Consider the following 16,905-nt stretch of genomic DNA (forward strand, 5'->3'; position numbering starts at 1 on the left):
CTGAAAGTAATCATCTCAGGTTTATGAAGTTCCATTCTTTATCAGGGATCTAATGGTTTGCCAAACATACAGGAAGATGATAAATCATATTTAATGTGCTGAATGATGGCATCCAGTCAGCCAGAGAAAAAAGTTCTGAATGAAACTGCACTTCAATTTTATTTCAGGCTGATTAAATTGGGAATCTGTAACTAAGGGTTTGAGTTGACCACCACACTGACTTTTACAGCCAACATTTACCAAAACTGACAGAAGATCCCTGATGTGTTTTCACTCCTTCACAGGACAGTAGAACAGTGTTTTCAGCTCATTGTTTTCAATCTCCTGTAGGGAGATTGCCTTGGAGATAAGAGTGCTCCTGTGCAGGTCCCAATCTTGTGCTTGGCAACTCCCCATGCAGGTATGAATGAGATCCAAGGCTGTGGTGTGGAATTGTTCAGGAACGGTTGGTTTCGCTGTGAACTGTGCTCTCAAGCAAGAGGAACATATTCTACCAACATTTTCTGGTAACCCACAGCACCCACATCCTCTGCAAGTGAGAAGCAATATGTAGCAAGGATGATAAAGGTGCTGTGTATGCTCCCTGCCCCTCACAGGTCACGATGAGGTTATTAATGATAGAAAACTCCTAAATGTTAGCACTCGGCCCCCAGTGCAGGGCAACCACTCTTCCCCTCACCTGGAATTTTTCTTTGAAGAGCACATTAAAGGTTGCAAACAAAATTTTATGTTTGTCTTATGATATCTGAATTACTCCACTGGCACAGTATTTGCTATTACTGTACTCAGGTGAAAAATAAATTGTTCCTGCATTAGGCTCAACACAATGATGAAATAAGTTGCCCAGCACTATTCAGAGGAAGTCTTTGGCAAAACAGCTTTGGATATATTTTTAATAATTTTGTGCTTTCCTCCAGGTTTTGAATAAGTGGTAATAGAATGACAGCAAAATGCAATGTTATAAAGAGAAGTTTCTCAGGGACCGGTCAACAAACTGATGACAGCAAAGAAATACAAATGGCCCTGCTGTTGAAGGTTTTGTTTTCATTCTGTGTGCCAGGAGGAATCTGCTTCCTGATTAGTGTGTAGAAATTGTGTGGTGTTGCTTTAAATAGCTGTCATGATCTGGTGCATTTCTCGATCTGAAGTGATTTGTAAATCACTGTGGCCCTTCTACAACAAGCAGATGAACTGACATTTGTATCAATAGAAAACAGTTTGTATGAACCCTAGAATACTAATGGAATTTCTTTAGATGTTTGGCTTGGGCATGAAGGAAAGGCATTTGGACTATCTCAAAGATTTCCGGAAATGTAAGCTGCTTGGTTACCCTCATCTGTATCTGGTAGTTGGTCATTCTCTTCAGCATTTCAGGACAACAAGAGACTGAATGTTCAATGATACCTAAAGTGAGCCTAATTTTGGTTGGAAAAGACTGTGACTTGCTTTTTTCACAGGCCTGTTTCCTGATGGTAGTTTCTGGAACTTTGCTGTCCTGGAAAGTTGTTCTCCGTGCCTTGCATCTCATCACAAGCTTTCTCTGCCATCTGGCACTCTCAGGAGCTAAGCCAGCTTTCTGCCTTGCCTCACTACTCCCACTCAGAAGAGTTTTCAGAGCAAGGTAGAGTTGCTCATACAATTGCAAGGGGGTCCTTTTTCTTAACCTAGGACAGCACTGTAGAGATTTTCCTCTCTTTTTGTGTGGGTACAAATGCTTTGCAGAGTCTGGTTGATAGGTCCAGTGTGGCCACTCAGGGAACTGGAGAAGGTGGCTGTTTCATCTGGTTTTGCATTTGAGTTCAAGTGGCAAAAAACTGGCAGACTCTTCATTTGCCACACAGACACTGGTTTCCAGGAGTAAGAAACACATTGTGGCTGGTGAAAGAAAGATTCACTTGTCTGAAGTCACAAAATAAATCCTTGTTTTTTGGTGACAACTGGCAAAAGGCTTCTGGAGAACATCATGAAAGGAGAACCAGAAGTCTCTGGGAATTTGCCCTTAGAACAGGATGACTTGTAGAGGGGAGAACAGAGCAGCAGACTGGTAAGACGAGTCAAATCTGTTGAGGACTTTTGGTATAGGGATGTTAGACTAGAGGCAGCTGCTTGTTTCACCCCTAAGTGGGCTACACATGGCAAAGTTGTTTGAAGATATAATGCAAGCATATTTGAATAAAACCATGCAGCAATTATTCTTGCCTTGGCATTTAGTGCTCCAACGTGCTGCCTAGCAGTTTGAAATAAGTTATGTACTGAAGACTGGTAGGGCATCAGTAGGCCCAGGGTGCGTGTCAGTCTAACCAAGAGGTGCATCCTGATGGCTCTTGCAGAACTTGACTTGGGTCTTTCACTGAGGTAAACCAAGGCATGGACATTTGTCATGATTGCCACCTGGATCTGGGGTGGTTTTCTTAACCCAGAGGTGAAGGTTTTTTGGTGTGCTCAAATTCACAATAGAGCAAGACTCTAGGAGAAGGATTCCAAACATATTACAGTTGAAAAGGCTTGACATGAACACCTGCACATTGATCTCATTGCACTGCTTAGTAGAAGAGTCATATTTCTTTGCCATGGGTCTAAATATTCCATTATATTGTTTGTTCACTGCTTATTTCATCAATCTGAAGAGAAGGAGAGCATAATATGGACCCAAGTATCTCCAAGCAAGACTGGTGTGTGTAATGTTCAGTCTCTAACCGATATTCATTTTACTGCTTTATTGTCTTTCATAAAATTAAAAATGTTTCTTAGTGTAAAATATCAAAATAACAGTTTTACTCTGACCAGCATTTTTACCTTCTTGGATTTTTGGTTTCATGTTTGATCAAAGTTCATTTTTTCTTTGGTAATGGAGTCACTATTAAAATATCTGTACATGCAAAAGAAGAGAGTAATAAAATTGGGTTATTGAGATTCATGTTATTAATTTTTAATTTCTTTAATTTTTGTATTCTTCATGTAAAAGTCAATCCTTGATTTAGACTGTGACAGGATATATTGACAGACTCCCACAAGAAACTATTAATATAGATTTTTTTCCCCCTGTGGCTCTTTCTCAGTCATGCCTTCTTAAAATAGGGGGAGAGAGTAATAACTTAACATGGATTAGTATCAGTGGCATAAGGATCTAGTGGAACTTTTTCTTCTCAAGATGCAGTGTAGAGACAAGAAAGGAAGTGGGATGTCAAGTTGGAAGCTTCAGGATCTGATTCAGATACAGAATATATAAGTTATTAATTTCAGTGTTTCTCTGAATCTTCATTTCATCACTGACACAAGAGAAAAGGCAAATTATGGAATAATGGGTGAAAGAATGCATACTATGTAATGTATGTCCACTGAAGTGCAGCTACAAAGTTTACTCTTCCAGCAAGAAGAGTAGTCCAGCAAGAATGCAGAATAAAGAATACTGGTTGCACTACTTCAGTGTAAACAAAAGATGTCACTATCAGACACAAAAAGCACTGAGGTAATTAAAGCTCGTTCTGAAACTATTCAGATCTTACCATTAACCTTTAATAATGATTATTTTTAGTTTCTTTCTTTCTACAAAGGGAAACCACTGAAGACACTCTGTGAAACTACTTCATCTTAAAAAAACCCCAAAACCCCTACCCCAAATTCTGTTTTAAAATGTTCCTTTTTTGATAGGAATGTTTATAGAAATGCTTCCAAGTTCCTGTAAATGCCCCCACGTTTCACACATCTACCACGTGAAGCTGTTCTTGACCCCAAAGAAGATGTGACTGAATCATTAAACTAAAATGAAAGAAGAATATGGAGAATAGAAAGTGTGTGAATTTTGAGGACAGAACACATAATAAAGTGGAACAAATGGGGAAGTTTCAAAGTAGTAGATATTAGAGAAAAAAAATTGCACCAAATGAAGAGATTTTCTTCTGCACTCATCCATATTTCAGTGAGGTTAAACTAAGTGCAGTAGGACAATGTCTGGTGCAGCATGGATCTCAATTTTCCTGATCCCACAGATATCATCTCCTATTGATTCCTCAGAAGTAGGACTGGATTCATGTGTTGTAATCAGGCCAAGCAACAGGGCAGTATTTTTACAAAAGGAGCATCATTAGCAACAAAAATTGACCTGCAGACACAGCCAGACTCCTTCCAAAGTCAGTTGGACTGGCCTATCCTGCCCTCTTGTTCTGATTTACTTCCTCCAGAAATATCTTGGGCTGCATATGAAAGTTGTTACATGGGCCAACTGTCCCTGATCCAGCTTTCCTGAGAGTTTCATCTCTCCTCTCTGCTTCTCAAATGTGATAGAGCAGAATGTGGTCCTCAGCCTTAACTGAGGTTGAGCTCCCAGGAGTACAGGCCATTTTCTCAGAACCAGTATCAGGTAGAAATACCATATCTGCATGCATGATCCTCTTTATCCCTGCTTCCAGTTCTGACTGTGCATCTCTGCTGGGCTATTGAAGTTCTTGTACTTATTTTTCAGTCTTTGCTTTTTGTGTTGTTTTTTTTCCTTCTTTCCAAAGGGTGAGCACAAGATTCAGAGAGGAGGTAGTTCATGGGAAGAAAAGAATTGTCCCTCTGTTAGTCCCTTGGGGAATCTTTTTGATGCTCAGTACAACTGGAGACTTGCATTTATTTCTCTGTGAGTCCTGTCTCTTCTGGGGAACTTCCCCATTTAGGGGGAAATCCACATTCAGCCACAGCTGGGGGAATCCCAGGCAGCTGGACAAGAGGTGAGAGGGGTGTAAAGGACCTAGAAATTTCTTCAGAGAAACTAAGGCATCTCTGTAGGCAATCCTCAGTGCACACCAGTAGATGTAACTGAACTTGGTAGACCTGTAGACTTGAGTCCTAAGCTTACTACCTGTTCCATGGTGAAACAAGCTGGCATCTTGGCCCCACTCCCTGGAAATAACAAGTTCGGAAAGTTGGTGAAAGCATGTTGCAGAACCCTATGGGAACTTTTGCCTCACAAAGCAGTGGGGAGAAGCTGAGTAAACATGTTGAGATTTCATCAGATGAAAGAAGAGGAGAGGAGGCCTCTGATATTTGCAGGATTAAAAAATAAAGCTTAGGTTGCTAGAAGGGATGCAGGAATTTCATGTACCAGATTGGGTCACAGACTGGTGGGACATTATGCAGGGAAGATATCTGTACCTGTACATGTGTCAATACACAGGCAGGCACAGCGTGACAGGAGCCAGGCTCTGTAGCTCAGCTGCATGTGAATACATCTAGAAATTATTTCCCTATTTATTTCCAGGTCTGCTTATGACTATAGATCACTGCGTCAAGTTAACTGTGGACATTATCCTATGCTGTGTTTAGGGTGAAAATTTATATAAAAGTTTGCCTTCATTTAAACAGTTTGTTCTGTGAACACAACTCAGAAAAATCAGTAATTTTGAACCTATCTAAAACAAAGGAAGTTTTTCTATTTCTTTCACAGGATCTTTAGACCAAAATATAATTTTCTAGCTGAATAATGGAAATGTTAGTGGTTTGAACTTACTATAGATAAAGGACTAGAAAAAGCACAGTGCTGCTTTTTTCCCATCTTACAAAAACTATAAGGTAGATGACATTATACAGAATTTCTTAATACAGAAGATGTATTAAGAAATAATCAAATGTTTACAGCAGAAGATGTATCAAGAAATAATCAAATGTTGATAAAAATGATCAATTTTGGATCCCATAAGATCTTCCTTGAAAGGTGAAAAGCACCTTTTATTTTCCTTACCTTGGCACCTCCTTAAATCAGGTATATCAATCAGCAGAGTGTAGTGTTACACTAAATATATCATGCCATACAGCATTTAATGAAAGCAAACACATTAAATTCAGAAAAAAATCTAAAAGTCAAATTACTTCTGCTTCTTAAGAAGTTTTCATATTATGCAGAAATTCTATTTCCTTAAGCTATTTCTATCATTGCTACCTTTTCCTCAATTTTTTACATATGCTTCTGTAGAGTAAAGTGGTTATATAGTATATTTAAAATATACTTTAGTTGCCAATTCACATTTTTATTTCTAGCAATTTTAGGATATTCCTCTGTAGCAGTTCTTTCCAATTACACTTTTATAAAATTTCATATATAGATCAAAAATCTTCACTGTTTAAATAAATCCTTATATGCAAAAAGCTTTTATTTTTCTGCTCATGCAACAGCTTAGTCACTTTACTTGGCACTCATATAATATTCCAATAGCTGACATATGTAGAAATTATCCTGTAATGCACTAGATGCTGATTTATAAAAAAGGTATTCTAAAATAAATCTGCTCAGGTGTAAATGTTAGGGAGCTCATCAGAGCTCTTAATTTGCGCTGTATTTATTAATTGCTTATTGATTCCCAGGGTTTCCAGACTGAGCATACAGATTCTATGGAGTCATTTTACTTGACTGTGGTGACATACGGGATGCATCTGCTCAAGTAAGTAAATAAGATTAAACTAAATAACTTGATACACAATTATTTGTGATGTGCATGCATTTATAAGTCTTGCCCAGAGTATTTCAGAAGTAAATTTTATTTGGAGAATGTGTAATTTACAGGAGGATTATATAATATATATTATATATATATTTAGGAACGCTGTTCAGAAACATATAATAATACAAGGACAAGACATTATTCATTTTCATATATTTCTATTAAAATTAGAATTTTTACTTAGGTACCATAAACCCCTTTGCTGTCAAGATGGTTCTCTCCTCTTGGAGCTTATAATCTAAGAGTAACCCAAAAACATAGCAGTGAAACACAGTCTGGTAAGGAAGATGGAACTTAAATTATCTCACTGTTTGCGTAATTGGGACTCACATTTGTTATAATGGAGCATTTTACAGGGAAACATGAAGGCACACATCAGCAAGATAAAAGAAATGAGCAAAGGTGTAGGTCTCAAAATGTGACAGGTGTAACAGGATATTTGAAAGGACCTTTCATACTCAGCATTTCAATAGGAAACATGCAGTCATTAGATTAGGGTCTAGACTGTGATGGGTCCTACAAAGGAAAAACTGCATGGGTTAAATTTCACATGATTTAAAAAAGAAAGAATAAGAGGTGTCTCAAAAAATGAGATGAAATAAAAAAATTTATTGTAGAAAGTTTGTCTTTGCTGAAACACTTGTGTGGTGCAAGACTGTGTTGCCAAAGCCAGGGAAAGCAATTACTGGGTGAGAACAATTAACCTTAATAAGCTTCCACTGATGATTACACAGGCAGAGTGAGTTATTGGGAAAGACAGGCTGAGTTGTTAGCCTGGCTAAAATGATTCATGCCTAGAGTGGAAATTAGATATGTAAGTGATGAGTATGAAGTTGTTAAGTGAACCAGGGGAGTGGTTATTCAGAGGCAAGGGGCAGGAGAAGGGAACCAAACCCAAGATTTGATAGAACACCCTTAACCTCCTTGCAGTGCTGGGATGGAAGGAAGATGCCCCCAAAGAGTTTGTGAGCTGTTATAGAGGGTGGAGGAGAATCAGGAGAGAATGGAGACCCTGAAACCAATGAGTGTGAAATTTTCAGAAATGATGTGGTTGTGCCAAGAACAACCAGCAGACCAAGAACTGTAAGCTGCAGTTAAGAAGCCACTAGAGACTATGATGAAAACAGTTTAGTTGAACTCAATTACCAGGAACTGAACTGGTGGAGGCCTGAGATGTAATTAAAAAAGCCAGCTCTAGACAGTGTGCTTATAGGTGCCATGTACAACATACCTGGAGTATCCAAAATCATTAGTTAAGTGCATTTGCTAAGTAGAGACCATGTTACAAAATAATTCTAAAAGAAAGAGCTCTTCCATGTTTCAAGTATCAAACCTGCAAGAAATAGCTGTATTTAGTTAAGGGAGAACACTGGTAGTGTAGGATGAATTAGTTGAAAGAGATTAAAATGCATTAAGGAAGAAAAACTGAGTGGATGGTTTGGAAAAAACCAAATCGCATCCAGCATGAAAGCCTCACCGATGCAATGTAATCAAATCAAAACAAACCCAAACTAATAATGGTACATAGTGAAAAGAAGAAAAAAAAAGAAAAATAACACAGCTGTTGGAAAGTAAGAACTAGAAATAATTGATAGAGTTCAGAAAAAATACATTTTTAAAATCAACAGGAAAAGCTTTGTTTTCATTGCACTGATTTCAAGGAGAAAAATATGCTGCTTACATTTCTGTCAATGTGCTGCATGTGAATATTTGCAACGTGTATGTGAATTTTAGGCATTTGCCTTATTGATAAAAATTGTATTTATCTGCTTCCCAATGAATCTTATTCCAACAGAAATTAGAAAAAATTTGTAGAAGTAGCAGAATTAAGAATATAATATAATCAAGGTTATTTGTGCTGGGAGGAGAAACAGGCAGGCAAGAAAAGCTTGTCTGCAAGAGAGACCAAGAGCTGGAATAGGAAAGGAACATGATGGCAAGACAAGATGTTAAATGAGGAAAGCAAATAAAAAATTAATACTTGTGAGGTGAGAAGAAGGAGAAAGCCAAAGAAAAGGCATGAGCAATTGAAGGCAAGCTAAAGTGCTGAGGAAAATCACAGTGTATTTAACCAGTTATCACTGGAAACTGATGGCTTCTGGTACGATTTAGTACATGTTCTATGACATCCTGAAAGTTCTCAGCCAGAAAAGAGACCTATTATATTACACACTAAATAGCTGTAAGGACTCATTTTAATAGCTTTTCCTGCTGGGCCTTTTTTGTGTGAAATAAATTTCTTTTCCCAAGTATCTTCTTTCAGATCGCAAGTTCCAGCTCTGACTTTACATTTGCCCTTTTATTTCTTTCTTTTCCTTTTTTTTTTTTTTTTTCATGTGAGAAAGATGGTTAAAAGCATTTGCTTTGCTCTGGATTATTTGTTCACTCTTCAACTCTCACTTTATGAATCTATACTCTTGTATTAGAAGGTTCTTCTGCTGACGACTACTGAATGAATGGTATTTCTACACAGAAGCATAGGGAAGCTACCTTTCATCTTTTCTTTCCAAAATGGGATCAAGAAGCTGCTTTCTCTGTAGGTTCAGTTTTCTTCAGTCCTGTTAATTCTGTCTTCATTGCCTGTGGTGGAAGATCAATTTTTTTTCTTCCTTATTCAGACTAAAACTCTTCTGGAAATCACCAGATTTGTTTGAATGTGGTCTGTATGTCAGATACAGAGGTAATACTTTAGGGCTAGCTTCACAACAGAAAGCTAAAGGGATTGATCTGAATGGTGAAATGAAACTTGGGAGTACTTGGAACATCGCAAGACAGCAAACCAAAATAAAATATTTTAGGTTCTAATTGGAATGCACCCAAAACTAACAAAATGTTTCAGTCAGGAGAAAAGGGTGAGAAAGGCTTTTGGAAGTTCCTGCAAAAGCTGAGATTTGATTAAAGCTAATCTTGAAGTTCCCCCACCCACATATGTCACCTGATATTCAAAATACTCTCAGAAAACAGAAACTGTATGGAAGATTTTAGTTTCAGCTGCATTTCCTATCCTAACTTACAGGACCAAGATGAAATTACAGAAGTTACTCTCACTGATTTTCTTAGAAAGTGGAATCTCTTCTGAAAGGCTGCAGCATAAGAAAAGATGCTTTTCTTAAAAGGCTGCCCTTTAAAAGCTGAAGCAGTACAACCTGATGGTGGTGTTTTGTTGTTTGGGGTTTTTTTTTTGGGGGGGGGGGCTTTTTTTTTTTTTTTTTAAATTTCTGTTTAAATCTCTCCACTCATTCAAAATATCCACTTATTCCTTGGAAACATATTTTAAAATATATTCCTTGCTGGAAAGATGTTAAAATTGTCATACCCAGAAGAAGGTTAAGAGGATGGAAACAGTGCCATCCCTATTTTTCTGAGGGGCAGCTTTTAGCTTTCGGCTATGTTTACCCTTTAGACTTCAATAGGTGAATAGATACCAAAGGCAGGTTTAAATAAAGAACTCTGCTTTCAAAATGTAAATTAGATGTCTCAAAGTCTTCATGTATTTCAACTGAAGCACTCCTAATTCATATGAAGCTCTGCACTGTGGATTTACTGGAATGGAGGAAACAACACCAAGTGTTATGAATCTTAAACTCACTATCTTTGCAACCACCCTTCCTGTCGTGCAATAGTAAAGATATGACATGAGAACCAGAAGGAGAGCAAAGACCATGGTATTAATCTTAATTTTAGTTTTTAGAAATTACCTTTCATAAAAAATTGTCTGATTCAGACAATTAAAAGATTAAGCCTTTTATTAAAAGAAAAAACAAATGGAAAGCGAAAAAAAATTCTGTGAAACTGTAGAATATCTCAAGTGACTCACCAAAAAGTGCAGGGAAAAGCCCAACCAAATAACCCCCACAAAATGATGTACATATTAGATGTAATAAAGCTCACATCTCTGGAACCCTGTCTTAGGTCCCTCATTACTGAAAAGGAGGGATGAGTGTAAGAGATTTGATGTACAAAGGAACAGCAATGTTGAGATACAGCTTGAATATGTAGTCTTAAAAAGCTGGACAAGAAAAAGATGGTACTTAACATTGAGACTGAACTTGAGGATTTTGGAAGAAAGGCTTGAAGTTCTGTCTGGGTTGTCTTTAAACTGATGGCTAGACACCATGAGAAAATACTGAAGCAGGGTATTTATTAGGGAAAAAAACAATTGTGAAAGGCCAAGGCTAGCAGGGAAGAGCTACAATAGCTGCATTTTTGTGTGAGATCTCCAATAGCAGTGGGTGGTACATGGGAAAAAGAAGCAGAATCATTGAGTCCAAGACTTACTTAATTGAAGTTGGAAGGGATCTCTGGAGGTCACATAGTCCAAGCTCCTGCTCAAAACAGGGAGCATGTCACAGACAGATCAGGTTGCTCAGGGCTTGCCCAGTTAGGTTTTGGCTGCACACAATCTCTCTGGGCACCTGTTGGAGTGCTTAACCACCTTCCCTATGACCAGGCATGAAACTCTAGAAGACTGTGTAGGATGTTGGAGAATGGTACAATCGTTAATTTTAAAAGGATGATTTCAGCATTAGAACAAAGTGCCAGAAGTTGTCAGTGAACGAGGTTTCAGAAATGGCAGGTCAAAAGCAATTTTGTATAAGCCCTAAAAGTATGGTACAGAAAGAGTTGAGACCTTTCTAAAAGGCTCCTCTGAGCACTAGGAATAAGAAAACTTAAATTTTATTTTCATTGGTATACAGACAATTAATTCCTATGTGATTTTGCAGATGTTATTGCTTTCAATGGTTGACCCGTCCACATTTCTAAATCAGGTTTTTGTCCTCATTTGTCTGATATGTTCATAGTCAGATACTTTTCCCAATGTTTAAAAGATTCTGGGGAAGCAGAGACAGAATTAAAAAGAAAGGTTTAATTAGCCGAATGCTTTCAGAAGCAGGTCTTCTTTTGGAGGTTCTTTTTGTCCCAATACAAGATGAAATGCTTTATAGTGCACAGCCATCACCCAAACTCAAGGTCAATAAAAATACTGTCAATTTTGTTGAAAGCAGAGTTAGGCTGACACTTTGCGGTTTGGAAATTCTACCCAGAGATGACAATTGAAACTACTCAGAATATTAACTGTGATGGAAAAAATGCATAAGTAATAATATTTGAGACTGAGAGTTATATTGCACAACTAGTAAGGCCATGTACTTGAATAGGTGCTAGATCAGCTCAGCTTTCTCACCTCCATGTCACAGGCACTGCGATACCCAAGGCAAGGCAGAATTACTGTATTATAAAAAGGGTGTCTTAGGGGGCCACAAAATAATGAAACAATAGCCTGAATGTCATAGGCACCCAACAAGCAAGCAAAACATGGATCAGGCCTACAGCTAAACAGCATCCTGGATGTTTATTCAATTGCTGAGTAAAATTTCAGGTCCCAGGGAGGGACATGCACCTTGTCTATGTTTACATTACCTGCTGGAGTGTACATTGCCTCCTCACAAGGTTGTGCATCTAAGCTTCACTGCCAATGTGCCAGTGAGTGTAGTTGTGAGGTGAGACTCCAGTCAAGTTGATGTTTGGATGCAACTAAGGCTGGTACCTGGTCTCAGGAACTGGATAGTTTTCTTCTGTTTCTTAATCTTGAAGTAGCTTCAAAGCCTGTCTTTCATTTCCAAGAAGTGTAATGCTTCTGATTTTTCTGCTGCATTTTTGCTGAAATAGCAACCTTCTTGCTGGTCAGCCACCAAACTAACATCACAAGAGGGTCACTGAAGGCTCACTAAAAAGAGATCTGTGTCTAAAGCCAAGAAGAGCCAAAGGCCACTTTAAATTTGACACTGTTCTGAAGTCACCATGGAAGAATTCCACCTTCTGTAGGAACAGCTGTCATCATCACTTGTTCTGAAGAAGAAAGGGTTTTCCCCTGATTTTAGCTCTGTGCAGCTAGGTAACCAACTAAAGGAGGTGATATTTGATTCAGTTCTGCATGAAAAAGTTCAGGCTTTGGAAGCAAGGACTTTCATGCCTTGACTTAATGTACAGGGGCACTTTTGTGTCACATTTTATTTCAGCCACTCTGAAAGTGGTGAGTTTGCATAGAATATATCAAGGGACATAATAGTCTGGAGAAAAGTTTCAAGGAGGAAAGAAGCCATCACAAACTTTAGAGATCTGGCTGGATTTATGCTATCAGACTGCAGAAACAGAGTAATCTTTCTTCCACAGAGGCAGAAAACCTGCGTACAAAATACAAAAGCTGTTGTATTGTGTGATGATTCATTACTGCAACAGAAATTGACATGCAAACAAATTTACACTTTCTCATTTCACATGAGCAGAGGAAAACAGCTTCTTAATTTTAAGAATTAGCATCAAGTCTTTCAGTAGATAATCAAGTATGCATTGAAGGTGCCAGACTGCCAAGTGCACCAGAAGGTGCACAGAGACAGAAATCCTGCCTGTAACCACAGAAAGGCTCACAAAGGCATCAGCAGTGTAGACTTCCCAAACACAGACATACAGCAATCTTGTTCTAAGGGTATAATTCCTTCCATCTCTCCCTCCCTCCTTCCCTCATACTAGAAATGGTTGAGTGATCTCTTCTATGTCAGCAATTTGTTGGATACCTTTCAGACTTGGGAGCAAGTGATAGAGCTCTGCTGATTTCAGTCAGTGTTGCACTTGATGGACTGGAACTGGTTGATTGTCACCTTTTGGTTTCCAATAGAACAAACTACACTGGCAGTTTTTGAACACACAGTCACGCAGTAGTTTGATTTGACTCAGCAAAATCAACTCTTTTTATGAACGTTATATTTTGAATTCCTTTTACAGGCAGAGAGGCACTGAATATGCAGCATGGGCAGCATGTCATAGCTCCTGTTCCTGAATAGTTGGTGCTTTGCCCTGTTCTATTTCCTGATGAACTACGCAAAAAAAAATTATTTCCTGTCATTTGTGCTCTAAAATTATCCCCACTGTTGGAGTGAATAAATCAAAAGAGGTCTGCTTGTTCTAGAGAGCATCCTGCTGCTCCATGGACTGTCCACCAAAATGTCAAATGGAAACACTTCTGTCAGATCACTCCCACGGGTATCAGGTGTGTGTAAGTGGAGGAGGCTTCAGCAAGGATGGGACAGAACAGGCAGGGAGTGGAACAGCTGTTATCATTTGTGAGAACCCTTTTTCCCTTGAACTTCTTGGGATTGGTGTTTCAACCAGTATAAGATATTGCCACCAGGACTAGCACCAGCTCTGCTGCTCAGCTGAGACCTGTATCACATGTAACAGAGAAACAGTCTTGGGAAAATCAGACCAGCAACCACCTACCCCAAGGAATATGTAGCTTTCATCTTCCACTAGCCCTCCTCCTTCCTACATCCTTTCTCCTCCATACAACAACACACAAAGAGACATGGAAAAAAGTTAACTTGCTCATCTTTCTCATGTTGCTTCTCTGTTTCCTATATTGAAGGATGCAACATATTTGATTAATATAGATGCAAATGCGTCTGTCATAGTCCTGCTGACCCCAAGGTGTGGAAGGAAGGTGAATCTAGTGAAGGGAAGGTGAATCTAGTGAAGGGAAGGTGAATCTAGTGAAGATGTTTAGATTCATGCATTGTATTTGTAAACTTCTTCAGGTTTGGAAAAGCTGTGGTTTTTCTTTAGCTCTGGCTTTCCAGTCATATTTTCTGGGCACCAAATCTCTGGAAACACTTCCAGGAAAAGGGATCTTGTGGTCCACCTGTCTGAGCTAATTTTTCAAAGCAGTTTTTTTTCTAGTAGCTTTTGACTCCATTATTTCTTTCCTACTGTGATATTTTATATTCAACTCTGCAGAAAACCTGATGCCATTAAGCTAGAGCCATCCTATTGTTCTGCAGTGCTTCCAATTTGCATGGAAAATTATTCATGTTAATAACTCCCCATTGTTCATGTCTTATCTTCCTAAGTCATGTCAGAGAGCTACACAATGCGAGCCCTGCTGTCACAAGGTTTCTGTAGACTTGAAGGCATGAAGCCATTTGCCTTCAGTGAATTCAAATGAATTAAAGGTTTTAGGGACTTATGTAAAATCAGACAGAATTCTTAAGATTTGCTTTATTTCTCCTCAGGTCACGTTATCCACCTCTGCCTCTGCTAGCACTCTTTGACCCAAATACTCCTGCCTGTGCTACTGCTGAGCCTTGTGTGCCAGAGGGAGGCCACCTGTCGTTCTGCGGCAATGGGAGGTGTTCAGCTCACAGTGCAAGGGAACGCTGCTTTCTCAGCTGTCATCAAGTTAAGGTGTTGATTACAGATGTCACTTGAATTCAGCAAACAATATTTGGCTTACCCTTTCATTCACTGCAAAGGAGTTTGCCTGTTTCTACAAACCATAACTGCTGGTCAAGTGAAGTTAACAAGGCTTTTAGGTTTATTGCGCTTTCCCCCCATTTGTACACATGCTCTAGATAAAAAATAGTGAGGTTTTAGCAGTTAGGTTCAAAAGCATGTTTTCTTAATCTTCAAAAACTGCTGACATGTTCATATAACAATAAAAAAGTGAATGTTTGATGGGCAGAACTACCCTGATATAAGATGCAGTGTCTTGTACATAATCACAGAAAACTCTAAAATGATTTTAGGCTATAGGGGAGTGCTTTAAAAAGCATCAAAGCATCTTTTCAGTTGCTTTTTAAAACCACTCTTGTTTCTCAGTTTTTAAGCACTATCACTCAGCACTGGTTTTGCTTCCTAATGTTGATTTACTTTGAGGTGAGCTTTTGTTTCACAAACTTTGTGAAACACACCTGTTTACACACTTTGGCAATATGAAGCAAACCTGAAAATGGCTCAGTATGTATTATTTCATAACTGAAACCCAGTCAGGTTTCTTTTGTATTTTAGTATAATATTGTAAGCCACACAGGAAACCTACCTTCATTTCTATAGTGACTTATTGTAGAATATTTGTTCAGATATTATCAACCATATGATATATTAAAATTACTCAGTGTTGGCACCACTCCTAAATACAAGCCCATGTACATGCATTATAGCTCCATTTGGATATTAAGAGTATAAACTGAGTTTCATTTTCTGACAGATGACAAATAAAGTTACCATCAAAGCAGGTGGAATAATAATCAGATGAAAAGAGACACTGTGAAATTTCCTGAAACATCTTTTTTCATTATTTACAAAAAGATAGGTCAAGTGTATCTTGTATGACAAATGGTGCTCCTTTTCCTACTGAAATCAGTGACTAAGCTACTCTGACTTCACTGGCAGAATAAGCTGTTCCTGCTAGGCAGTAAAAATGCAAACCCTGACTGTGTCTTCATGGAGTTCAGTATAAACTTGCATTAACTCCACCCAAGTCTAACTGGAGTTTGAGTATTGCATTCCCTCCCAGTGGGTTTGACTCCTTCTGAACAGATTACAATTGTTCAGAATGAGGAGACAAAAGTATTCTTGCTTACAAAACAGGTTTCAAAGAAATTAGTAAACGAAAAAAAAAACCCTTAGTAATTTTGCTAATAACCTGAACATTCAGCCCACGTTATCAGCATTGCCAGATGGATTTCAGTGGAAATATGCTGCCTTTTCACAAGTAGTGCTCTTGGAAGACTACACCATTTTCTCAGGTTAAGGGGAAGTTTTAACATAAGAAGACTAAAACCTTTCTGGTCTCAAAGGCAAATATCTCTCCTTGCTTTCCAGCACTCCAATTTCCCCCAGCATTTGTATAATAGCATTTTTCAGAATTTTTTTTCAGAGGATTCCCAAACCTCAGAAGGCTCATTAAAAAGCCTTCATTTGAAGGAAGATCCTTTTTGTGAATTAGTAATGGGTTAGAGGATGAAAAACAAAGGTGGGAGCTACTGATCATCAGTTAAAGGAATTTTCAAAAAGGCAAGCATGGGAGATCAGGACAGGTCCTGCATTGTCCAACACACACACATATGGGCTGGAAAAAGATGGTGGATAGCCAAAGTTGCAAATGATACAAAGCTGTTTCCAACAGTCAAAACCAAAATCTGCCTGAGAAAATAACACAGGAATCTCTCATTATCAACTGACTGGGTAGTAAAATAGCACAGAAAATACAATGCTGGTAAATAGAAAATAGTGCATATGAGAAAAATACAGCCCTAATAAATGCAGCCCAAATAACTGCTTCTGAATAAGCAGTTGTCACTCAAGAAAGAGCTCTTGCAGTCACTGTAAATGTCACCACAAAACCACCAGCTTAACATTCAGTCCAGGGACTGGGTGTGCCCTTGGCTCACAAACTTGACCTGCTGGTTGCCAGAAACTGGAAGATATAAAAGAGGAAGGAACCTTCTGTACTCACCCTGTTTCTCATAGGTATCCACTACTTGCCACTTCTGAGAGAAGATGGAGCTTTATGGATCTTTGTTATGGCCTAGAACAGCTGCTCTTACACCCACTGTCAAACGAACAGTTCAAGAGACTAGCTCTAACCTGG

The 16,905-nt window shown here is 38.5% G+C and overlaps 1 protein-coding gene and 1 long non-coding RNA gene across 2 annotated transcripts in view; one reads left to right on the top strand and one right to left on the bottom strand.

Moving 5' to 3' along the window:
* The window catches only part of LOC127059193 (uncharacterized), a 29,432-nt gene extending 13,615 nt beyond the window's left edge, over positions 1–15,817 (top strand). The window contains exons 4-5 of the long non-coding RNA XR_007776808.1: positions 6,343–6,419; positions 14,546–15,817. This is a non-coding gene — a long non-coding RNA (uncharacterized LOC127059193). The remainder of the gene's footprint in view (positions 1–6,342; positions 6,420–14,545) is intronic.
* Positions 1–16,905, bottom strand: part of LOC127059192 (ribosyldihydronicotinamide dehydrogenase [quinone]-like) — a 48,034-nt gene extending 31,129 nt beyond the window's left edge. The window contains exon 1 of the mRNA XM_050970564.1: positions 16,771–16,905. The gene's annotated coding sequence lies outside the window, so the exon portion shown is untranslated. The remainder of the gene's footprint in view (positions 1–16,770) is intronic.

This window comes from Serinus canaria, chromosome 2 (genome assembly GCF_022539315.1).
Source record: "Serinus canaria isolate serCan28SL12 chromosome 2, serCan2020, whole genome shotgun sequence".
In the NCBI taxonomy this organism is placed as follows: Eukaryota; Metazoa; Chordata; class Aves; order Passeriformes; family Fringillidae; genus Serinus; species Serinus canaria.